The 22,882-nt window shown below is 34.7% G+C and overlaps 1 long non-coding RNA gene and 1 other non-coding gene across 2 annotated transcripts in view; one reads left to right on the forward strand and one right to left on the reverse strand.

The window, feature by feature from the left end:
• Positions 1-22,882, reverse strand: part of LOC116150904 (uncharacterized) — a 453,257-nt gene that overhangs the window by 290,295 nt on the left and 140,080 nt on the right. The gene's annotated exons all lie outside the window — the stretch shown is intronic.
• On the forward strand, positions 499-601 carry LOC116151072 (U6 spliceosomal RNA). The gene has a single exon (XR_004134857.1). It is a non-coding gene; the product is annotated as a U6 spliceosomal RNA (small nuclear RNA).

The raw sequence follows: 22,882 nt of genomic DNA on the forward strand, positions 1-22,882 counted from the left end.
CATTGCCCTCATGGAACTTGAGGACAAGGGGAACTGATGTGAGGATGAAGATCATACTGGCTACTGTGCTCTGAAAAATAAAGTCCTTTGAATCTGACCCAGCAGCCTTTTTGTTTTCTGCCAGTATCCATGAAATGTAGCAAGCTAACTGGTTAGCTTACAGCTATGGTAAAAACCCAGAACCTTCACTGTTCTTAATTTTTTAAGAAATAATTTGCATCACTTAAATAATTATACCTGTACCATTTAAAACATATGCGCACACACCAGGTTGTTTATGATGATGGTGAACATAAAAATATCATGACTTTTCCTTGACTCTCTACAGCATCATCTATTATGGTTTGACTATTTACGGGAACAATCATCTTACATGAACGTGAACTGCTCTAGATTTTTCTGCATGTAGTCTGCACTCCAAAATAATGTGTACTTTTTAAAAATCACAAAAGTTACACAAAAGTAAAAAAAAAACTTCTTTTAAAATAAATGCCATTTCCACTTCAGCAGTACACATACTAAAGCTAATATGATACGAGGAAGATTAGCAAGGTCTGTACTCAAGGATGATATGAAAATTCATGAAATGTTTCATATTTAGGGGAAGAAAAGGAATACTAGAATGCTCATGTAATATAAATAAATATATAAAATAATAAATATATGATGTAATATAAAAGAAGGCAAGAATAAAAAGAAAAAGGGAGATGAAAGAGCTGGGTTAAATATAAAACTAATAATAATACAATGGTAGCTAAAAGCCAAACTTTAATGCAACTGATAACCTAATTAAAAGACTAAAGTTGTCAAAGTGGATTAAAACTTGTATGTTCCTTAAGTAGAAACCAAGGGGCACATATATTAAATATAAGGACATAGATGTTTAAAAGTAAAAAAGATGGTGAGAGACATATCATGTAAGTAGTAATCAAAAGAAAGCAGGTATGGCTATAATATGATACAAAAGATTTTATGGCAAGGAACATTACTGGAGAAGTAAATGGGCATTGCATAATAGTAAAAATCCAATCCAAAACCCCACTTGGATGACATTCTGCAAATACCTGACCAGTACTCCTTGTAACTGTCAAGTTCATCAGAAACAAGCCTGAGACACTGTCATAGCCAGAAGGAGTCTAAAGAGACAGGATAAGCAAATGCAGTGTGGTGCCCTGGGTGGGATGCTGAAACAGAAAAAGTACATCAGAGGAAAAGTAAGGAAATGTGAATAAAGTACAGAGTTTAGTCCATAATAAGGAATCAATATAGGTTCATTGCTTATAACAAATGTATCATAAGATTTTAATAATAGGGCATCCTGGATGGGGTAAACTCCCAATAATATCTTCCCAATTTTTCTATTAGTTTAAATGATTCTAAAAGGAAAATTTTATTGAAAAAATATATAACGTAAATAACTCAGATCTAGTGTTTAAAAAAAAACTCCTAAAAATCCATACAGTAAAAGCAGACAGTCCAAAAGAAAAATGAACAAAATACTTGAATATATACTCACAAACAGGATATTCAAGTAGGGAAAAATATGAAAATGTGCCCTATCTCATTAGCCCTTCAGGTTATGTAAACCAAAATCATAATATAATATTATCCACCCAAGAGAATGATTAAAATGAATAATACAAAGTAACTAACTGTTCCTAAGGGTTAGAGCAACTGGAACTTTCATACATTGCTGTAAGTGTGTAAACTGGCACATCACTTTGGAAAGTGTTTACTAAAGTTGAATATACCATCAAAAATGCTTACATACACTCACCAAAAGACACATATGAGAATGTTCACAACAACACAACTTGGAATAACTCCAAATTGGAAGCAGCCCTTTGATTCTGATTTTCAGAGCACCCAACTTTGGTTAGAGAATCTGCCTGACTTACTTTGGTCCTGATACTACTTCCTGTTCGCAATCTATGTTTAACCCTGGATTTTCATTAAAGTGGCTGTGAACTCAGCCTAAAAACTTCCCCTTTAGACAAATGAACAGTTCTTCAAAGGATTATCAGGGGACTCCTTTGAGATAAACCAGAGGAATCAGAGGAGGTAGCTTGAGGTACTGCTGTAAGAAAGGTTCAGGAGATTTCTTCAACTAAGTAGAAAATCAGCACCATCGATGATGTCAGAAGTGAAGACAAAAATACAAATCTTCTTTACTTTAGAGAACCTTTGTGCACGGCTAGGAACAAAAGCTGATCATTTGCTTCCACACTTCAGGCACTGTTTCAAAAAGAGCAACAACAATAATACAAATCTAACACCACATAATGAAATAACAAAACATCATGTTTTCACTTCGGATACACTTGGCGATAATTCCTTCAAGTAACAAATGATGAATGCAGATGAATCATTTGAATTTGTAATGACATGGTAAACACTAAAGAGCACTAAATTTACGGGAAGGCTCTATGGGACTTAACGTGGGGACAAAAATGGAAAAAGGAAAAGTTCCCCAGTGTCTGCTACAGTGTCTGACATAGAGTAGGTGATAAGAAATATGTGTTAATAAAAGAGGACTGGAAGAATCTTGTATGTGTTTGTAAAAGGAGTGAAGAAGCAGCATCTGATGAAAGTTCTCTTTTTATGAATAGGCTGCTCACAGCAACTGACGGTTAGTCTCTTCAAGGTACATTCCTTTGAAAAGAAGAACCAAACATGTATAAAATGGTGCCCTGCTTACTCTCCAAAGAATGATTAAAAACAAACTCCCCCTTTTCAAGATGTAATTATGGATAACTGTCAAACACGTTTGCAACAATTATAATTTATAATTCATATTTAATTGTTAATGTTAAACTAGTGGAAGTTGCTATTTAAAATAAAAGCAAAAAGTTTGTTAGGGCTTTGAATGAATTTCTTCCTCCTCAGAAAATGTGTCACTGAAAAAGGTCAAATTTAATATTGACCAGTAAATAATGAATGTTCTTTTGCTTTCAGAGACTATAACAATGGATTTATCTGAAAATATAGATTGAGAATATATTAACCCCATCTTTTTTAGATCCATAGAATAATTTGGCAGGAGAATTACTCATTTTCTTCTTACTTGTATTACCAAATTAATTAATCATCTGAAAAATAAGTATGCTTATTTGTTCCTCTGGTTGACCATATTCATTAGAAATATACATGCCAAAAGGAATTTTCTTCCAGAAAGTATATTTATATTGCACTCAGTGACACAATGTTTAGCTGGTAATTTTATTTTATGCATGTATTATTCTTTAATTGCAACTCAAATATGCATTATATCCATTGTCAATAGGTAGCAATTACTTGTCCACCAAGTTTATTGGAGAAGCATTTAAAATGCAAAAGAAATTAAATCATAAATTCATCTGTTTCCCTAGAACCCAATGAACTATAAAAATATTGCAAGGTTTGCAGAAAGTCTGCCAGACATCAACACTTAGAATCAAGCTCGACATTTCTGTCCTTTAATCATTAAATTTCTGGCCATGCATTTCATATGGTATATTCAGTGAGTCATTGTGAAGTATCAAGCCAAATCTAAAATCTGTAATAGTCTTCTGAAGTGAAGAAAATCCAATCTCCCATGGAAAAGAACAAAATAGGATGCCCCCAAAATAGATAAAAGAAAAAGAGCCCGTAATACAGACTGTAATTAATTTGGAGCTCTGCCAAGTTTAGTGAAAGAATTGATAGGAAAATATCAAAAATCTGAAAGTAAAGGTAAGTACAATAGATTGGGCTTTATTCTAAAGGATATGGTGAATAATTTAATTTCAAAAGAAAAAATGTATGGATTAGGGTTGCAAATTATGATTCTATCTTTCTATCATTAACTCCTTTTTATGTAAAACAAATAATAATTTGGAAGGAAAGACATACTATGGGAATTCAATCTAATATTCACATTAAGAAAATTCTTTATATTTAAATTATAGTTATTTGTTTCCTTCTATATTAATACAGGATTTTTCCATCAAAATCTAGGTTTACTTGGTTGTGCTAAGATCATTAACAATCAAAAAAGTGAATGTGCTTAGTAACTAAATACGTTGGAAAGCACTTTTTCTCCTAGATTGTAATCTATTGCTGATGTAATTAAATGTCATTGATTGAAATCATGTCAAGCCACTTGACAATCCTGTGAGGAAAATAAGCCTAATTTCGAATCAAACTTCCTCCAGGAAAGAAAATGTTCTTTTGTGTGAGGTAAGAGTTAAAAAAATATTTAATGTGAGTTAATTTCCATTCCTTCCCCTTAAAATAGTAGCAGTTACCATAACTACCACCACCACTACAGAAACAAGAAAGGTAAGTAGACGTTGATCCCTCTGTTGTGGCTAAGGTGGGTGTTATGTGCTTACTTAAGCAATTCCTAGACTTGGAAGATAGTCTTCATTTAGATGTACCCACAAAGGGTTTGAGAAGGGCCCCCAGTAGGTCACCATGAAAGAGCAGCTCTTATGGGCAACCATATGTAATTTTCATTTCCCCAGCTTAAGCATAAGCTTTAGTGAAGATACGCAAAATGGAAATGTCTAGAGAAGGAGGTTTCTGCTTTGGCAAAGTGTATCATTCAGTGACAAGGAACAAGATAAATTTGCTATACCAAAAAAAAAAAAAAAAAAAGAAAAGAAAGAAAAAGAAAGAAAAGTAGAATAATGTCTAAGACTTAAAACAACTATTAGACTTCTGTTGTTAAATTAATGCAGTCTATTTTATATTTTAAAGCTCCATCTGTGTCAAATAATGAAAGATGAACGATACAGAATGGGGAAGAGCAGTGATCTTGAGCTAGAAAGTCAAAACATGGCTAATAAATCAATAGTCTTTTTTTTCCTTGTGCGTCATCTCAAATTGCACACTGAGTCATAGCATCTGGGCTATGATCCAAATCAGATAGTCAGACAGTCCAAAACACCAGATCAACAGATTTCTGAACCAGTATTATTCATCATATAGACACAGTCATTAGACCAATGAGACATGAAGCTTGTATTTACAGAATGAAAAAAAGTTCCAGATGAAAACTGGAAGAATTCAATATGACTCACAGATGTTTTGCTTATTTGATACACATCTGGATATTTGGAAACATCCAAATGATTAACTATATCCTTTAGTTTCCTTGCAACTGTTCTGTGTCATATAAACAGTCTTTGAGCCTTCCTTAAGTTCAGACATTCCCTATAATTCACAAATATTATGCATGTATATATGTGCATACATATAAAGCAGTTAAACAGGGAGCAATACCTTCCTAGGTGACATTTTGCACTGTCTGGAGAATTTTTTTGTATATATATATATATATATATATACATATATATATATATATGTATATATATATATATATTTTTTTTTAACTGAAGTATAGTCAGTTTACAATGTCATGTCAATTTCTGGTGTACAGCATAATGCTTCAGTTATACATGAATATACATATATTTGTTTTCATATCCTTTTTTGCCATAAGTTACTAAAAGATATTGAATATAGTTGCTTGTGCTATACAGTATAAACTTGTCATTTATCTTTTCTATATATATTAGTTAGTATCCGCAAATCTCAAACTCCCAATTTAGACCTTCCCACCTGCTTCCACCCCTGGTAACCATTAGTTTGTTTTCTTTTTTTTTTTTTTCATAAGTTTGTTTTCTATGTCTGTGAGTTTGTTTCTGTTTTGTAAATAAGTTTGTTTGTCTATCTCTCTTTTATTCTTACATTCGACGTATAAGTGATATCATATGGTATTTTTCTTTCTCTTTCTGGCTTACTTCACTTAGAATGACATTCTCCAGGTCCATCCATGTTGCTGCAAATAGCATTATTTTGTTATTTTTTATGGCTGAGTAGTATTCCATTGTATAAATATACCACAACTTCTTTATCCAGTCATCTGTCAATGGACATTTAGGTTGTTTCCTTGTCTTGGCTATTGTGAATAGTGCTGCTATGAACATTGGGGTGCAGGTGTCTTTTTGAATTAAGGTTCCCTCTGGATATATGCCTTGGCATTTTAATTGACATACTTGGAGTATGCTACTGGGTTCGAGTGGTATAGGGATTTAGGGATGCTGCTAAATATCCTACAAATGCACAGGACTGCTCCCCACGACAAAGAATATCAGCTGAGGAGCTAGTTATTTTAAATTAATTGGTCATTCTATATCCAGATGTTTTCAGATTACAAATCAAAGTGCAAACAATGGAGAGCTGTTGTCTGGTAGTCCCACTATTAAACTAAACAATTGGAAAGAACCAGCTATATCAAAGGTCAGGTTGTGCCTTGGTGTGCTAGAATCAACTGGTACTGGCTTGAGACGATAGTTAAATTTTCAGGAATTTTGCAAGCCTATTGATGTCACATTGCTATCCTGAAATTGTCCATGCTGAGAGTATTCACATGGGGGAAATCAGCAAACACTACAACCAGGACTTTGTCCACACCCCGCAGGGAGGTAGTTGTCAATTGTTTGCCAGCACACCACTGGTTAGGATACAGAGCACTGGTGACATTGTAATATTATCTACCATCTACTTAAATCTGTGAAAAACAATTTTTACACGGCCAAATTTAAAATATTATTTATCACAGGGAGCTATATTCAATTTCTTGTAGTAAGCTATATTGGAAAAAATCTGAAAAAAATATATGTATGTATATGTACAACTAAATTGCTTTGCTCTACACATGAAACTGATGTTATTAATCGACTACATTGCAATAAAAAAGAATTAAAAAAAATACTTCTGAACAACAAAAGTAAAATAAATTATCAGTATTTTAAGATAATCTATTCTAACTATGCTTTATATTTACATATAAAACATCAAAGAATTCCCTTTGACAATGCCAACCTCCAATTATACCACAAACCCTAACAGAAGCTTTAATTGACCACTTTTTGCAAAATGAGGCTAATGGAAATATTCTGTACTTTATTAGCCAAAGGCTAATTGTATAAATGCATAACATTAATTGACATGATCAGCGACTTGAAAAAGTGAAAATACATTTTAGTTTAGAAAAAAAAGATTATTCTTAAAAAGCTCAAAGTTGACAGATTCAAGATATAAATGAGGCTTTGATGTAGCTAAATTAATTTTCTCCCTAAAGGAAAGGTCAGCAGCATTAGAATACAAATTTTACTCCAGAAATTAAAGTTCCAGTTATCTTGGTTTCAGGATGAATAGAGGCAACTCATAACTTTCTCTCCTGATTTGTCATATTAGCTTCTTTTGTTTCAAGCAGATATTAATTTCCAAATCTCACAACACATCTGTGAAATAGCAAGGCATCAGTATTTAAACAGATAGTTAGTTTCAGATGTCTTTTTGAGAACTTGTTGCCGAGCAGCCACTTGATCAGATAGCCCATTTTTGAGCAGAAAATATTTTGGTTTTTTTCTGATTAACTTGGCACTTCAAAATGGAGAGAGCAGTTGTGTAATAACCTTCATTATTCTAATAGAATGTGAAATAAAAAGGATTATCTTCAACAGCCTAACTTTTCCCTGCTCAAGATTAAAATTTCAAAATGTCAGTTGAAAGAACAAAGGTGCTACATAATTTCTAAACTGAATAATTTTAACCTTAACCACTACCCACAAAACAGTGAACACTTGTGTATATCAGTCCTTAAAATATGTGATAAACAACTATATATGTCATCAACAACTTCTGGCAATCTTAGTGACAACATAGCAAATCCACTTTATTCTGTGGCTTTCCTTCTGTTAGCTGTAACAATCAATCTCAACATAGCTATGACATCTCTTGGATCCTAAACTGAATTCTGCACACAGAAGATCAAAGGTTGGTCCAATTAAGTCACTGCTACCACAGATGCTCAATGGTAATCCCTAGGAAGTAGGCAAAGGGATTAAATATTTCTGCATTTCTCTACAACTGAAGCTCTACTGTGGTTAATTCTATTGCCTACCATAAAGGAAGGGTAACTGATAACAAAATTAGAAGTCAAGGAAGAAGAAAATCAGTCAGCAGTATAGTACAGTAGTTAGGAGTTTGGATTTGAATATTACATCTGCATGAATTTGAATATTATCTTTACCCCATATCTAAGATGCCACTCATTTCAAGACGCACCATTATTTTATGTACCACTAAGAAACAAAGAAAGAAAATGGGCAACTATACTTGCAGGGGGCCAAAGACTTTAAAGATGTACCAGAGATGTTAAAATATGTTTCTCAGAGGTTGAGATCAATTAAAGTGATAGAGTACAAGTACATGGAACTCACCTCCTCTCAAAAACACATCAAAAATACATCTACCTGTGGAACAATTCCCACTGAAAACTAACTAGAAACTGGTGGAGAGACGCCTATATAACCAAAGCTGTAAGAAAGATATACACATAATCGCATAGGAAGGGAAAAAAAGCAATCAGGTCAGGACTTGTGCCACTGGGAGGGGACTCAGAGGGAAAGGGAGAACACATGGGTTAAGTGAGCAGGCTGAGCCACAGACTGGGTGTTTCAGTCCTGGAGTTCTACTCAGAGGAGACAATCCTGCTTGGCTTATTAGAGGGCTGCTATGACTAACAAGAGGGCTGTGGGAAGTCTGGACTCTGATTCTGAAGGGTGCATGCACACTGGCTTGCTCCTGAGGCAGGATGGAGAGGGCAGATTGAAGGCTACTCTAGTGGCTGCTATATTTCCCAAAACTACCCTGGCATGCACTGCAGCCTGAGCCCAGCAAACACATCAGCCCCACTACTCCATGTCTCAGCTCGGCACTAGAGCAAGGACTATTACAACCGAAAAGAGAGCTCAACTATGGGATGTAGTGGTGACTCAGACCTGGGGCAGAATCTGGGTGGGGTGGAGTTGGCCACCATTGGCACGTACTCAGGCAGCACATCAGAAGCATCCTGGAACTCTGATGGCACCCAGGCTACACACTGAGAGCCCACACAGGCGATGCCCACCCTGCAGTGCACTCCACAACAAGGTAGGGGTAGTGGAGGCTGGGGGTAGTGATAGGCTGTGAGGGACAAAGAAGACTCGGACCTGAGGATATATCTGAGCAGGGTGAGGACAAGACTGCTGGCACCTGAACAGGTGGCACATCAGAGGAAGTTCAGACCCCTGCCTGTGACTGACTCGCTGCAGCCCATGCCCCATCACAAGGTGAGAGCCTTCACAAGCTCCTATTGCTTCAAAACTACTCCCCTCTGGGGCAAGGGTACTGGTGCTGAGAGAGGGAAAACACACTCAAAGGGAACAGAGCCAGCTTGGACCTGACCTGCAGAGCTTCTGATTCAAGCAACTTGGGATCTGACCCCCACCCTCAAAAGGGTGGTGATGGCCACTGAGCAGAGAAGTCCCACTTCACACCCAGCTCAAGACATAGCCCCACCATCTCCAGCCACACCTACTACACCAGTGTGAGAGCAGCCAGCACACCTTGAGGACAGACATGACTTGGGCCCAAATCAAATCTAGCTCTCCAAACAAAGGCACTGGGAACAAAGCATTCTGTATAGGGGTGCTTACACATAAGGTCACCTCTTTAAGACTTCAATAGAGGCAGAGAAGGTGAAGCAAAATGAGAAGACATTGGTCTCAATTGAAAGAACAAGTAAAATCCACTGAAAAAATAATGAAACAGAAATAAACAAATTGCCAGCTAAAAAATTCAAAGCATAAGTCATAATAACGCTAACTGAATTAGGGAAAATAATAGATGGACACAGCAAGAATTTTAACAGGGAACTAGAAAATATTAAAAAGACTTAGTCAGAAATGAAGAATTCAATAACTGAAATTTAAAAACATGCTAAAAGGAATAAATATCAGACTAAGTGATACAGAAGAACACATAAGTGATCCAGAAGATTGAATAAGGGAAATCACCCAATCAGAACAGCAGAAAGAAAACAAATTTTTCAAATGAAAACAGGTCAAGAGATCTCTGTGATAATATTAAGCATATGCATTATAAGCGCCCCAGAAGAAGAAGAGAGAGACAGAAGGGGATAAAAAACGTATTTGAGGAAATTGTGGGTGAAAATTTCCCAAACCAGAAAATGAAAACAGATATCGGGTAGAGGAAGCACAGAGAGTTCCAAACAGGATGAACCCAAACAGACTCACACCAAGATACACTGTAATTTACTTTTAACACCTTTATTATGGTATAATTCCTGTACAGTAAACTATACATATTTCAGATGTACAATTTGATGAATTTTGATGGATGTATACACCAATGAAACCACCACCACAATCAAGATAGTCAGCATTTTCATCATTCCTCAAGAGGTCAAATTTTGAATTCCTAATTTATCCCTTTATACCCTCTTTACCCCCTGGTAACCATAAGTTTGTTCTCTGGCTATGAGTTTGTTTCTGTTTTGTAGATAAGTTTATTTGAGGATACATCATAATTTAAATGGCAAACGTTAAAGATGAAGAGAGAATTCTGAAGGCAGCAAAATAAAAACAAAGAGTCATATACAAGGGAATCTCAATAAGACTATCAGCTGACTTCTCTACAGAAATTTTACAGGACAGAATGGAGGAGCATGATGTATTCAAAGTGCTGAAAGGGAAAAACCTACAACCTAGGATACTCTACCCAGCAAGATCATCATTTAGAATAGAAGGAGAGAAAAATAACCTTACAGACAAGCAAAAACTAAAAGAGTTCATCAATACTAAACCTGCTCTAAACCTGCTAGGCCACAAAACAAGTCTCAACAAATTTAAGATGATAGAAATTATACCAAGAATTTTTTCCTACCATAACAGTATAACACTAGAAATCAATTACAGAAAGAAAAATGGGAAAAGCACAAAGGCATGGAGACTAAACAAAATGCTACAAAACAACAACAACAACAACAACAATGGATCAATGAAGAAATCAAAGAGGAAATCAGAAAATACCTCATAACAAATGAAAATGGAAACAGAGCTTTCCAAAATCAATGGGATGCAGCAAAAGCAGTTCTAAGAGGGAAGATTATAGTGATACAGGGCTATCTCAAGGTATAAGAAAAACCTCAAATAAACAACCTAACCTACCATTTAACTGAATTATAAAAAGAAGAATAAACAAAGCCCAAAGTCAGCAGAAGAAAGGAAATAATAAAGGACAGAGATAAAATAAATTAAATGGAAATAAAAAAAATAGTTGGGAAGATTAATAAAACCCACAGCTGTTTTTTTTTTTTTTTTGAAAAGATAAACAAAATTGATAAACCTTTAGCTGGGGTCACCAGGAAGAAAAGAGAGAGAACTAAAATAAACAAAACAAGAAACGAAAGAGGAGAAATAACAACTGATACCACAGAGATATGAAAAATCATAAAAGAATACTATGAACACTTAAATGCCATCAAATTGGACAACCTAGAAGAAGTGGACAAATTTCTAGAAACATACAACCTCCCAAGATTGAATCAGAGAGAAATAGACAATTTGAACAGACTGATCACTAGTAGTGAAATTTAATATGTAATAAAAAAAAACTTTCAGCAAACAAAAGTCCAGGACCAGAAAGCTTAACAAGGGGATTCTACCAAATATATATAAAGAAGAAATAATATCTATCCTTCTCAAACTATTCCAAGAGATTGAAGAAGAGGCAATACTCCCAAATTCATTCTATGAGGCCACCATTACTCTGATACCAAAACCAGACAAAGGCACTATCAAAAAAAAGAAAATTACCCAATATCTTTGATGAATATAGATGCAAAAATTCTCAACAATATATTAGCAAACTCAATCCAGCAATATATAAAAAGGATCATACATCATGATCAAGTTGAATTTATTCCACAGATGCAAGAATGGCTAAACATTCACAAATGAATCAATATGATATACCACATTAACAAAAGCAAGGATAAAAATCACATGATCATCTCAATAGATGCAGAAAAAACATTTGACAAAATTCTACATCCATTCATGATAAAAAAAAAAAAAAACTCTCATCAAAGTTGGTTTAGAGGAAACTTATCTCAACATAATGAAAGCCATTTATGACATGCCCACAGCTAACATAATAATCAACTGTGAAAAGCTGAAAGCCTTTCCTCTAAATTCAGGAATAAGACAAGGATCCCCACTCTCGCTACTTCTACTTAACATGGCATTGCAAGTCCTAGCCATAGCAATCAGATAAGAAAACAGAAACAAGATGCATCCAAATTGGAAAGGAAGAAGTAAATGGTTATTGTTTGAAGATGACATGATACTATATATGGAGAACCCTAAAATCTTCACCAAAAATTATTAGAACTAATAAATGAATTCAGTTAAGTTGCAGGATACAAGACTAACATACAGAAATATGTTGCCTTTCTATACACTAATAATACACTATCAGAAAGAGAAATCTTTTAAAAAAATAACTGTCCCACTTAAAATCACATGAAGAAAATAAAATAAAATACCTAGGAATAAACTTAACCAAGGAGGTGAAAGACCTATACTCTAAAAAGTATAAAACATTGATGAAGGAAATTGAAAATGATACAAAGAAATGGAAAGATATCTTGTGCTTTTGGATTAGGATAGTTAATATTGTTAAAACAGCCACACTACGCAAAGCAATTTACAGATATAATGCAATCCTTATCAAAACATCCATGACACTTTTCACAGAGCTAGAAGAAATAATCCTAAAATGTATATGGAACCACAAAAGACTCAGACTTGCCAAAGCAAACTTGAGGAAAAAGAACAAAACTGGAGGTATAACCCTTCCAGACTTCAGACTATACTACAAAGCTACAGTAATCAAAATAGCATAGTTCTTGCACAAAAACACACACATACATCAATAAAACCGAATAGAGAGCCCAGAAATAAACCTATGCACCTAAGGTCAATTAATCTAAGACAAAGGAGGCAAGTATATACAATGGAGAAAAGACAGTTTCTTAAAGAAATGGTGTTGGGGAAACTGGACAGTTACATGTAAAAGAATGAGATTAGAATATTTCCTCATACTGCATACAAAAATAAACTCAAAATATATTAAAGACCTAAAGTTAAGACCTGAAATCATATAACTCCCAGAAGAGAATACAGGCAAAATACACTTTAACATAAATCGTAGCGATATTTTTTGTATCTCTCTCCTAAAGCAAAATAAATAAAAGCAAAAGTAAACAAATGGGAAATAATCAAACTTAACAGCTTTTGCACAACAAAGGAAACTATCAACAAAATGAAAAGACAACCTAATGAGTGAGAGAAAAGACTTGTAAATAGTAAGACCAACAAGTTGTTAGTATACAAAATTTATAAACAGCTGATACAACTCAATATCAAAAAAACAAACAATCCAATCAAAAAATGGGCAGAAGACCTGAATAGACATTTTTCCTAAGAAGACATACAGATGGCCAACAGGCACATGAAAAGATGCTCAACACCAGTAATTATTAGAGAAATGCAAATCAAAACAACAATGAGATTTAATCTCACATCTGTCAAAACAGCTATCATTTAAAAGTCTACAAATAACAAATGTTATCCAGGATGTGGAGAAAGGGAACTCTTGTACACTGCTGGTGAAAATGTAAATCGGTGCAGCTACTACTGAAAACAGTATGGAGTTTCCTCAAAAATCTAAAAATAGAACTACCATATGATCCATTAATTCCAATCCTGGGTATATACCTGAAAAAACTGAAAACATTAATTTTGAAAAGGTACATACACCCCAATTTTCATAGCAGCACTATTTACAATGGCCAAGATATGGAAGCAACCCAAGTGTCCATCAATAGAGGAATGGATAAAGAGGAACGGATAAAGAAGAGGAATTGATAAAGATGTTCCACACAATGTAATATTACTCAGCCATAAAATAAATGAAATTTTATCATTTGCAACAACATGGATGGACCTAGAGAGTAGTATGCTTAGTGAAATAAGTCAGACAGATAAAGACAATAACTTATATGTGGAATCTAAATAATAAAACAAATGAATGTATATAGCAAACCAGAAATAGACTCACATATAGAAAACAAACTATTAGACACCAGTGGGGAGAGAGAAGAATTGGACGGGCAAGAGAGGGATATGGGTTGAAGAGATTAAAAACTATGCATAAAATAGATAAGCAATAAGGATATATTGTACAGCTCAGGAAATTATAACCATTACTTTGTAATAACTTTAAATGGAGTATAATCTATAAAAATACTGAATCACCAGGGGAGGATATAGCTCAAGTGGTAGAGTGCATGCTTAGCATACACAAAGTCCTGGGTTCAATCCCCAGTACCTCCTCTAAAAATAAATTTAAAAGTAAACCTAATTAACTACCCCTCAAAAAAAAAACAACAAAAAAATACTGAATCACCATGCTGTACACCTGAAAGTAATATTGTAAATCAACTACACTTTAATAAAAAGAAGTCTCTTAAAATCAATGAAAAACAGTCTTTGCTATGTGGCCCTAGGTGACCCCGAACTTGGCCTCAGTTTTAGAGCAGGTAATACCTAATCTTACGGGGTTACTTTGAGGATTAAATCAGATAACATATGAAAAATATCTGCCAACAAGTAGGAGCTCACCTTAGCATAGCAAAAGATTTACTGCCTTGTAAGTACTTTTTATTATGGTGCTCTGAATGAAAATACAACATTATGAATTATATTAAGGTCCACTGGCATTTAAGAAATGATTTAAAATATTAATACCAGTATATCACTTGAAGCTAATAGGTTTTCATTTGACAAATACTGAACCAGAGAGAGGCAATACACTATAGTGGTCTGTGTTTGAATCTTGGCTTCTTTACTTGTTAGATGTGAATGTGGACAAGCTAATTAACTCATTTTGCCTCGTTTTTCCTTATCTCTAAAGTAGAGATAATAATAGTTGTGGGAATTAAATGAGTTAATAAATGCAAAGGGTTTTTTAAATGACCTGACACGCCATAAGCTCTTCATAAAAGATAAATTTTATTTTACTATGTGCCGAGCAATGGAGGGATAGAAATACAGCAGTGAACCAGAAAAGACAGTATCCCTGCCTAGCGGATTTTACAGGATGTGAGGAAAGACTGGATATAAGGACGTTTCAAATAACAACCAGTGTTCCCCAGTACCACCAATAAATGAATGAATGAATGAATGAATGAATAAGCCTAATTATCCCCTCCCCCCAAAAAACAAGCAGTGTTATGTACGAGGAAGAGAAATAAAACAGGCTAAGGCCTAGAGACTGATAGAAGTGCTATTTTAGAAAGAGGAGTTAGAAAAGGAATCTTAGAAGAGATGGAGATGTGAACAAAGGGCTGAATAAAGTGAAGAAGCAAGCCAAGGGATCTCCTGGGGCAGGATGTTTCTACCCAGAAGGAGGAGTAAGTGCAAAGGCCTCTGGGAAGGAAGGGCCTTGGCACATGAGAGAAAGAGCAAGGTCAGTGTAGCTGTGGTAGCAGGAACTAGGTGGAGAGTGGTTGTATGGAATGTTGAATACTGAACATTTTTTTATGATTTGATTTCCCACTACGTGTGGATTTTTCCCCAGCGGTAGTTTTCACATTACTCAGATAATACACATACATTCCATTGTTGAAGGAGCACTAAAGCAATGCCACATTTAAATTCAAATGGGCTTTAAATGACATTCCTTTTACTGAGCACCTGATTCAGAAGAAGTAACCTTTCTAATAGGTCACAGTGGCTGAGCTACTATGTTTTTAATTAAAGCCACAATGCTCTTCATGTTCACTGGGGGAGGAAAGAGGTGTTGCACAGTGTCAACATTTTTCTTAAGTGTTCAGTGAAGCAAAGGTCCACATAGCTCTTTTATGTCATGATCTGACAGTTCGACTAATTTAATTTCCTGTCATCTTCGCCTTGAACCTCCTATTTCTTCACTTCTGTTTTGCCAGTCCTCATTCCTCCAGGCTATCTCTTACTTTGCTGGATCTTATCATAAAGTAAGATCCATTGATAATTCAAAAACATTCTTTCAGTAAATTGTTTTCCTTTTTCCCAACCAAGCATTGGACGGGGGCTAATATAAAGCAAAAAATAAGACAAACTAGGGTTTTTAGGAGAAGGGCTGATAAACAGTGAAACAGGCAAAAAGTTCAATAACATTAATAAACTTGGGGGAGCAGAGACCATGGAAAATCAGTAAACTGGCATGATGGTTTACCTGGAAGTCTAACTTTAAATTATTAAGGCCTCGAGATACTTTTTTTTTTTTTTAATGGAGGTACTGGGGATTGAACCTAGGACCTCATGTATGCTAAGCATTCATTCTACCACTGAGCTATACTCAATCCCCCCTATTTCTTTTGCCTTGGGAGACTGATCTAAGAGAACATTGCTACAATTTATGTCAGAGAATGTTTTGCCTATGTTCCCTTCTAGGAGTTGTATGGTGTCATGTCTTATACTTAAGTCTTTGAGTTTATTTTTGTGTGTGGTGTGAGGGAGCTAGGGGGAGGGAAAGTCTGGTCCTTGGAGCAGAGCTGGGAGTGAATGTGTATAGATTTGGTAGTTTATCAGTAGAGGGTAATTGGAACAATGAGTTATGTGATCCAGCTAAATCAGAATAAACAGATTATGAATAAACAGATTAAACAGTTTAACAGAATAAACAGTTGTGAATAAACAGACTATGTACCAAAATGAATTGGTAACAGCGAAATTCAAAATTATATATATATATATAAATTTTTTTTTAATTGAAGTATAGTTGATTTACAATGTCGTGTAAGTTTCTTACAAAGTCGTTTCTTAACTTCTTTTTTGCCTTAGTAGGTTATTCTGCTTCCAAATGTGGAGGGTCCTTTTTTTCTCAATTCAACCCATTTACCACCTTCTTCCTTGTATTTTTTATTCCTGTCATTATTTTCATTAAATGTTTCATATTTTGGTCTCTTTGCATATCTACTTCAGTATTTAAGTGGAGAGTGGAGGAGGCATATATGGCATTGATACCATGGTACAAAATTAATCTGGAAATACAAGGGCCTATTTAAAAGGAAAATTTTTTTTATGAGTACAATTATTTGCAAGCCCACTTAGGATTCTCAAAGATACTTTTATTGATTTAAGTAGTTTAATCTACTTTACATTTTATCATTTTATCCAAATTGCATCTAATGCAACTGTGTGAGATTTCAGAAAATGGTAAAAAAAAAAAATTGTAAACTGGTTAAAAAAATACTATCTGAGTCAAACACACAACGAGCAAATGAAAGCAAAACAGTAACCAAATGTCAATGATGTCATCTGGGCAAAACAAACAATATTATGAAGATTGATAAAGCATTGACCATATTTCTTAAATAAGAAAAAAATAGTACGTAGCTTTTCCTAGACTGCTGAAAACTTAGACATGACACCTAAATAAGGTAACTTACTGGATGTACAGAGGCAGTGAAAAATAGAGGCATGGATAAACTGGCATGTGTATTTAGAGAACATCTCTATGAACAGTGCAATTACTGTGTGGAAATAAACCTATTTTGAAATAGAGCATTTACTGAATTAGCTGTATTATCCAGCCATTGTGGAATATTATCGTAATAGGTAGACATTGGTTAATTTTACTTTTCAAGATGGCTAGCCTATAGCGACTAGTTGTTTGGTGAAACACAAGTCTAAATGTTGTTGTAAAGGTATTTTTAGATGTGATTAACATACATAATCAATTGATTTTAAATAAAGCAGATTACCCTCCATAAAATGGGTGCGCCTCATGCATTCAGTTGAAGGCCTTAATTGCAAAAGTTTCCCAAAAAAGAAGGAGTTCTGCCTCAGTATTGCAATAGAGAAATTCTGACCAAGTTTGTAGCCTTCATACTCAAGACCATCACATCAACTCTTATCTGAATTTCCAGCCTTTTGGCTTGGCCTACAGATTTCAGACTTGCCGGCTCCCACAATTACAATTACATGAACAAATTCCTTAAAACCTCTCTCTCATTTTATATACATATATACACACAATTATGTATAATATATCTATATATCAATTAATATAATAATAGTAATATTAATGTGAAGGAAAAATTCTGGGAACCATATCAGTAAACAGAGAATGCTGAAGCCATCAAGTCATCAGCGGTGGCCACCGCCCCCCAGTGAAGACAAGCCTGCAGCCCGGCCTCTGCAGCCACTCACAGTGGTGCACCCTGAGGGGACTCAGAATAAGAAAGGACAAGATAATGGCCCTAGATAGCTAGATGCTTGTCAAAGGAATGAATTCAATGAGCCCAAATGTTTGCTCCCTCCCATACATAGAAAAGTGCTAAATACTTTAACTTGAGATGTCTGGTTTCTTCAGTTAACAAGTAATCTTTTAATGTTCTGACTACCTGGTCTTTGTTGTAAAGCTCCTATATATCCTGGCTCCTCCCCTACCTCTTCGGAGCAGTCCCTCAGAGCCATCTGGGAGGCTGTCATCTGGCTCAAGTCCTCCCGCTAAATAAAACATAACTCTCAACTTTTAGGCTGTGCATTTATTTCAGTCGACATTAATATATGAGTAACATTATATAATTATTAATCTATTAATTGATATATATTGTTGATTTTATATAATGTATTAATGTATACAGAGAGAGAGAGAGACAGGAAGAGAGTGCAAGAGAGAACACTGACTAATATGGCATCTTAATATAATTTGATTTAAAAAAACGAAAACTTGTTGAACATGACTGCACACTAGATGCTATGCTATACGCTTGGGATGTAGTGATGATAAACAAAAATACAAGTTCCATAGTAGTAGGGATTTTGGACCGTTTTGTTCCCTAATGTAGCCCTAATATCTACAATAGCACACAGGACACAGTAGTTACTCAATATAGATTTGTTCAAAAGATAAATACAGTTCTTGCCTTCAAGGAACTAGAAATAACTGCAAAGACAGAGAGGTAAACAAATAATCATATTGTATGATACGTGCAACATATAATTACAGTATAATTCTGCTATAATTCTGCTTTTCCTTTAAAAATAAACCCAAACCTATTTACAAATCACATCTGGAATAACCAGCTCCTCCGGCAGGGATCAAGATGACCAGGCATTAGGGGTGGGAGGGAAACTTTTTAATGAACATCTTTTTATAACCTTTGACCACAGCAAAATAACCTTTTTCAAAAATATTTTTAAATTATAGATACAATTGTTCAAGATTAAGGTTTTCAGCAGCAACATATTACAAAGAAAATACATGCAAATAAATAATCTAACAATATATGACTAAAGTAACTCACAATAGCTGAAAGTAAAGGGGCTTTATTAATATATTCTTTAAATTAAAATTTATTCAGCTAGATACCACCCAATCTCAGAGGCTATGTGGATCAAAATTCTTTTGCAAATAATTGTTCTACTCACTTTGAAGGGACAAGCAGAAAGAAACTAAAAGCCATACTCATTTACCCATTGTTGTTTTTCAGTATTTCAAACAAAATTGAATTCCCAGATCGAGGTTTTGGCATCAGCTGAAATGCACAAAAGGAACACAGCTACTTTTAAAGTATCATTCTTTGCCATTTACTAGCCTTCGAAAATTAAACCTAAATACACTGCATTTCTGAATGGAAAGTAATTGGCAATATCAATGTTGCCTCAGTTTTGTCATAGTCTCAAACTATCAAACTGAATACTAGATCCACTTAGGCAATCACTTTTGTTCACTAAATATTTATGCACATGTTCAATAGAAGTTATCACATTAAATAAGCAGAGTTTCATACTCCGTATTAACATTTCACTTTTTCAATGTCACAAAAAAAGCTGGGTGCAAATTGGCCGCGATAGCTGGCTCTCTTTAATTATTCACCAGCAATAGCTAGGATCAGAATTATTTTCACAGGGTTGAAGAACTTCAGTCTTTTATGATAACCCATGAAAAAAGAGGTTAATGATTTGGGAAATTAAAGATAGAATTAAGCACATCAGATGGAAGAAAATGTACTGTCAATGTTAAGTCACTGATAATGATATTTAATTGCCTTCTTTGGGCTCCCAAGGAATTCTGAATCATTGTGTATGACTGATTGGTTGTCCAATATAGGCTTACACAAGTTTTACAAGATGTCAAAAGGTAAGAAGTAAATGAGCCCTCAAAGTGAGGGGAGCAGTAGATAGTGAAGAATTTGGGCTATTGTCTTAGGGTTATTTCCTGCCAAGAATCCAAGCATTCTAATCTCCTAAATGAAGATTCATTCATTGGATACCCCATATAAGATGTCTTTTTTTAAAATGTAAAATTGGAATCGTTTTCCATTTGAGCATGAATTTTAACCATATCCAGGTTTTAACACTATTTGATTGTAATATTCCACCTTCTACATCAGAAAAGAGTCCTCAAATAGCAGGTGGCTGGTTGTCTGGTTTTTACTGGTTCATATAGTTTTAGTGTCTGAGATGGTAGGAAGAGATGCAGAAAACTAAAGCTTCACCCTTAAAATCATCTATTTCCATGGTAGTTATGTGCTTCTTGTTCAGAAAACATTACTTTTAAATAATATGAAAAAATGTGCACTCTTACTTGTAATCAAAGGAATATCCACTGAACTAAGAATAGACACTATTTTTAGCCATCAATTAGTATACTTTTAAAATAAAGAACTACCTAGTGCTGACAAGGATGTGACAGGACAGTCACTCACATTTATGGCCAAGAGTGGGCAATTATACAAACTTCCTGGAAAGCAATTTGTAAAATATATTGTCTTACAAATATTCATATTCTCTGACTCAATAATCTCTCTTCTGGAAAATGTAAAGAAGTCATCTGAAACAGTCAGGACAAAAGATGTTCATAATAATGTTATCAGTCATAGGAAAGAGAAACATCTTTTTTCCTGATTTATACTTTGCTGTCATTTCCAAATATCATATAATAAGTAAACATCACTCTGAAATTTTGGTAATGTACACACATAAGTAAAAAGTTTTTCAGGTTCAACAGAAGTTCTCACTGGGGAAAAAAAAAGATTTTAACAGTTATTATCCAAAAGAGGGTGAATATAATGATACTGAAATAGAGAAAGTACCAACATATATAGCCTCATGGTTGTTACCCACAAGGGCATCACATTCTCAGTGAAAGGATACGTTGAACTGAAACAAAGCATCCTTTCCAAAAGAGCCTTCTTTTCTCACATTCAATTATTTTAAAGCTTCCATATTTTATTAAATATCTAAGAGATTCATGTACTCTATTTGGCAAGTAACATGATGGTCTAGTTTTGTCCCTACACTGACACAGATATCCACAAATCTCCTTTGTCATAGCCAATCCTTCTCCACAGCACTAGGGGATTGTTTCCTAACTACTGCATATTAAAGGTTCTTAGCAAGGGGGCAGCTCAGTGGTAGAGTGCCTGCTTAGCATGCACAAGGTCCTGGGTTCAATCCCCAGTACCTCCATTTAAATAAATGAATAAACCAAATCATCTCCTTTGCACCCTGTAAAATAAAAAAAATTAAAGGTTTTCTAAAGTCCTGCAGTAAGGAAACATGTTTCAAACTGTTTAACACAGCAGTTCCCAGACTTTATAACACTGTATCATCCCACTTTCCCCCCTAAAAAATCAGTAGTCCTAAAATTAATTATCTACGGAACAGACTTTGGGAAACATGGCACTTGGCTAATGATTCAGGTCCCTGGCTACAGTCAGTGTAGCTTGACTGCCTCTGTTTGGCATATCTTTTCAAACAATCCCTTCATTTTGGTTTAAAATATGTCATAGTTTCAAAATGTCTTACCAAACAAAGAAAGGGAGCTTCTTCCTACTAACAGCATTTCCAGAAAGCATTTTGATGCTTCACACAGAATTTCAAACAACGATCCAGAGATGACACAACGGATAACATGTACATGGGGGAAGATGGACATAACATATTTAGAAAATTAAATCTCCAGTTTGGCTGAATATTGAAAGATGGAAAAAAAAATAATGGTTTTGTAATTTTAGAAAATGAATGGCAAAGTTTGTTTTCATATCATTATGCTGTAAGCCCACTTTGGCTTTAAATATTTGGACACCTTTTGATGTGGCAAACAGATAATTCACAGCTCTCCACAAACACATATTGCCATGGAATTCACACAAAAACCAGAAAAAGTAAATATTACAGGTTATCCTAGACCTACTTTTGATCTCACTAGGCCTGCCTTGATTTCTTTTTGGCTCTGAGTTCCTGAACCTCTGATTATTTCTATGATTTGCATAGTCGCTTCTCTTATTTAGACTATTGCTAGCCATTTAATAAATGCTGTTGACGTGAAAGTACCACAAGATGAAGAACATGTTTTCATTTCTTTTTCCTTAGCTAAAGCAGAAAATAATCTGATGTAGTAGTACAGAGAACAGTCCATCCCTTCCTTCCTTCCATCTTTTTTGAGCTTGCTAGCAATTACTCACATGGTTTTTTTGTGTGTTATTTTTTACTTCTAATAAAATTTTTATTTCAAAATATAATGTTAAAGTTTGACACAATGAATGCACATGCTCATCTATTTCTTTTGTGATCATTTCAAGCCCATGCACTAAAATTTCTCAAAACGTATTCTGTGGCACATTAGTCCTATGAGATGCTCCTGGCCAATGATACCCAATCCCACTAGGAGATTCACAAAGCACACGATCACTTAAAAAGCTCCAAAAAGTCCTGTAGTTTAAAAAAAGATCTGACCTAGCTTCTCACAAATCAATTTCATGATAGACTCTAATACCCCTCCTTTTCTTCTAAATTTAACTAAACCTGTCACCTACTAATATAGACAGAAAACCCCGTTCCACAAACTGTATTTTGAAAACATTGATATTTACTATTTTCTCTGGAAATTTGGGAAATAAGATTTGCTCTCCTGCAAGTCATTACTGGAAAATGACACACTGGGTGAT

The sequence above is a fragment of the Camelus dromedarius genome, chromosome X (assembly GCF_036321535.1).
Source record: "Camelus dromedarius isolate mCamDro1 chromosome X, mCamDro1.pat, whole genome shotgun sequence".
Lineage (NCBI taxonomy): Eukaryota > Metazoa > Chordata > Mammalia > Artiodactyla > Camelidae > Camelus > Camelus dromedarius.